Source organism: Pseudomyrmex gracilis, unplaced genomic scaffold (assembly GCF_002006095.1).
Source record: "Pseudomyrmex gracilis isolate BER0280 unplaced genomic scaffold, ASM200609v1 scaffold_617, whole genome shotgun sequence".
NCBI classification, from domain to species: Eukaryota; Metazoa; Arthropoda; class Insecta; order Hymenoptera; family Formicidae; genus Pseudomyrmex; species Pseudomyrmex gracilis.
In genome coordinates, this window is record NW_018021201.1 from 12,501 (window position 1) to 15,994 (window position 3,494).

The 3,494-nt window shown below is 40.6% G+C and overlaps 1 protein-coding gene across 1 annotated transcript in view; it reads right to left on the reverse strand.

Moving 5' to 3' along the window:
• LOC109861179 (cadherin-89D-like) overlaps positions 1-3,494 on the reverse strand; it is a 36,537-nt gene that overhangs the window by 3,999 nt on the left and 29,044 nt on the right. The gene's annotated exons all lie outside the window — the stretch shown is intronic.

Genomic DNA, 3,494 nt, shown 5'->3' on the forward strand with positions numbered 1-3,494 from the left:
GTTAGATTAGGTTCCCGACAGAGTTCGAATCCACCATCTTGACATGGTAAGGCCCTTGACCAGCCTTGTGTGGGGCACTAACAAGAGAACCTCGCGAACCCGAAAATTCTGATTTTGATAAAACTTTGCACACATGTAAGGGAGGTCAATAGATGAATATTGGCATATTCATTTGCTGCCCAAAAACGGTTTAAGGAGAGTCCTGGAGCGTACTATACATATCGTGACTATACTGTTATCGATACAAGTGATATCAACCATAGAAACAAGGACATACAAATGTAAAAAAAGTTATGTTATATTTAAACGTATTATAGATTGTGGGCTATATTATTGTGGGATATATTATTATTGTAGGCTTCCAAATCATAGTCTAATACAGTCAAATCTCAATAACTCGCATCTTAAGGGAAGAGCTAAAATCGTCGATTTGTAGAGGTTTCGACTTATCGAAGTTCGGTTTTCCTTTCCATGGAACGCATGGAAATGCACAAAATTTTCGTTCTATAGAGGTTTTCGAGTTATAGAGGTTCGAGTTATCGAGGTTTGAATGTAGTTTTATTATTGTTTGAATGTAGTTTTATTATCGAGGTTTGAATGTAGTTTTATTACGTGATACGTCGGTGTGTCACAATGTATATGTAAATCGTACACTGTAATCAAATAATATAATAGTAAACCATAAAATGAGGTTTTAAGATGTTATACTGAAAGTTTATGTGTTGGCTAATAAGGCGACGAAAGTAAAATTCGAATATGGCACTCAACGTGTAAAATTTCTTACAATTTTTATTCTGTCAAAGTCCTTTAATTATGGAAAATTATAGCAAAATATTCTCACGTATAACGTACATAACTACTTTACGCTGTGATTACGTGAGTGATACCTGCGTGATACATTACATATACAATATGCGACATAAAAACTGCAATATGCTCAATAATCTCTCAAGTTAAGTTGCAGTACAACATAGAAATATTCAGAAAATAACAGCATCGTTATTCAAAAAATTACTATCTTTATTGTAGTATATAACGCAAGATAATTTCTTATATAAAAATGCTAAACTTAAATTTTGGAAAAAACTTATTTCAAAATTGTATTACTATGCGATTACATAAAGATGTTTTTACGATAAAACTTTGTACACATATATAGATAACTACATGATTGTAAAAATTTTCAGTTAAGCCAAAAACCGATTCTAAAGAGTGAAACACTCCTCATGTGTAAAGTGGTTTTGCGCTTTTCTTGATGTATTGTAAGAACTATTAGAGATATCAAAAAATATTTTATACAAAAAGTTTATGGTATAAATGTCTCTGTTTACCTACATTAATAGAAGCGTGTAAGAAATTTGTTTTTATAACTGTTGTAAACAAGTTTTTAAAAAATTTATTGGTTTGTAATTCTGTTAATATGGCTAAATAGAAAATAGTTTTCTATGAAAGTTTTGTGCAAAACATTTTTCAACATTTCCAATAATTTTCGAGATAAACTGAAAACAGTAAAAAGCCGCTTTAAATATTGTATAAGGGGTGATTTCACTTTTTAAAACCGTTTTTAAACCGAGTAATACCTGAATATGGTAATATTCATCTATTGACCTCCCTTACATGTGGACAAAGTTGTATCAAAATCAGAATTTTCGGGTTCACGAGGTTCCCTTATAAATGGAAGAGCTGTGTCAGCGGGAACTTTGGTTAGCAGGGTCTTCTTTGCGAGAATCGTCTTCCATGAGCCTCCAGACCAAGAGTGGGTCCTCGGGCAACCGGCCTAGGAGAAAGAAACCCTGAAAAAACTACCTCTTTGAAACTATGAGTCCAAAAAGGAGTAAGGATTTACCGGACCAGGAAACTAAGATCCCCAGGTCCCGGTGTGGGAGTACTACAATCTTGGGTGCCACCATGTCGTCATCGTACAACGGGCTACCTGCCGCCTGCACCGCGGTAGGAGAACATGTTAGTGCGAAGGTGGCTTGGCCCACGGATCCAGTCGCGTCTCTTAGCGAGCGACAGGCCACGGTGCCACTGGAACGGATCAACCTTATAGCCGTTCCGTCTATCAGTGGCACCAAGGAGAGTTCGTAGTCGTGCCCTCAAGTGCGGTGACGTCTCACGTCTGCGTCTGTATCGGACGTTTCGTCCGCCATGGCAAAGAGTAACGACGAAGATTATATTTTACCTTCTTTCTTTCTAAGGGAAACACAGGGCAGCAAGAGAAGACCGCTCGCGCATGACTGTTTCCGAAAAAGAAGCAGCAGCTGTCAGAAAGACGGAGAACAAGATCTGAGGAAGCGCTCTTCGACGAGTCCGCGGGCTTTCTTCACGCGGGTCCGATGGCGGAGGACGCTTCTCTGGCGGACTTTTCGGTGAAGTTCATTGAAGCGATGGATAGTGCTCCGAATGGCCACGACGTTCTCCCGCCTCAAAGGAACCTATGTAAAGGTGTTAAAGGTGTCTGCGGCGACGTTACAAAGAGTAGTCCGTGGCCTGTATGCCGGGGCCCTCTCTCACCCCGATATTGACCAGCGGAAGTTGGTAGACTTCCGGTTAAGAGAAGAGGTGCAAGTTCTCCAGGTCTGCGTCTTCCGCTTGACAAAAGACAAGTCCAAGCTTTAAAAAAAGCTCGACTAAATAAAGGCTGATTTTTGTTCTATGGATGAGGACCGCGACGAGCTTGCGGACAAAATAAAAGAAATGGAGGAGACGGTTGAGCAAGCCTCGGTGGCCTCGGGGGCCGTCTCTCTTCCGCTTTGTGGAACGGCAAACTCGGCCGTGCAGGCTGGAGACCCTAAGGTTCTTTCTGAGTCTCCAAAGGAAATTCGCGCGCGGTATCTCATCAAGCGCGTGGAGCAGGCGGTAGAAAAGCGCTTTGACCCTGGGGAGGGAGTTTTCCCTCTTCAGGGACCGGCTGACGTTCCTGTTTCTGGAAAGAAATATGGCCTCTAGGCCTTTTTAGGGATCGATTGTGCGTCTTCCAGTTCGACTTCCGCGTTTGAGGAGTGAGGATTTTCTGAAAGTGGAGCGACCTGCGACTGTTGACAGCTTGTTCAGTAAAGACAAAGGCTGCGGCGAAGCTAAAGCCTGAGCCAAGATCCTCGAAGCTCAGTTAGACTCGTGGGTTTTGGTCTCGGGCAGATGGAGATAAAGATCAAAGTAATTAAAAAAGCCGATACGAGCAGTACATACAGGATGATCGTGTATAAAATAGAATTCTTTATTCAAAAAACAGACGTTTTGATCCACAAGTTTGGACCTTCTTCAGTGTAATGTGTTACATCTGATGAAAATAATAAAGGAATTAGCGCAAAGAATACATTGTAATAAGATTAAAAAATAACAATACAGGGTCCGCCACTTAAATCCGGACAAATTTGAATTTGACATTCCCATCATATTAGAATGCAGCAGTNGGTGCCATATGACCTAAAGATAGGTTAGAGACGTCGATAAGACATTAATAACCTTAAAATGGCCGAGTCGTTCAGGAA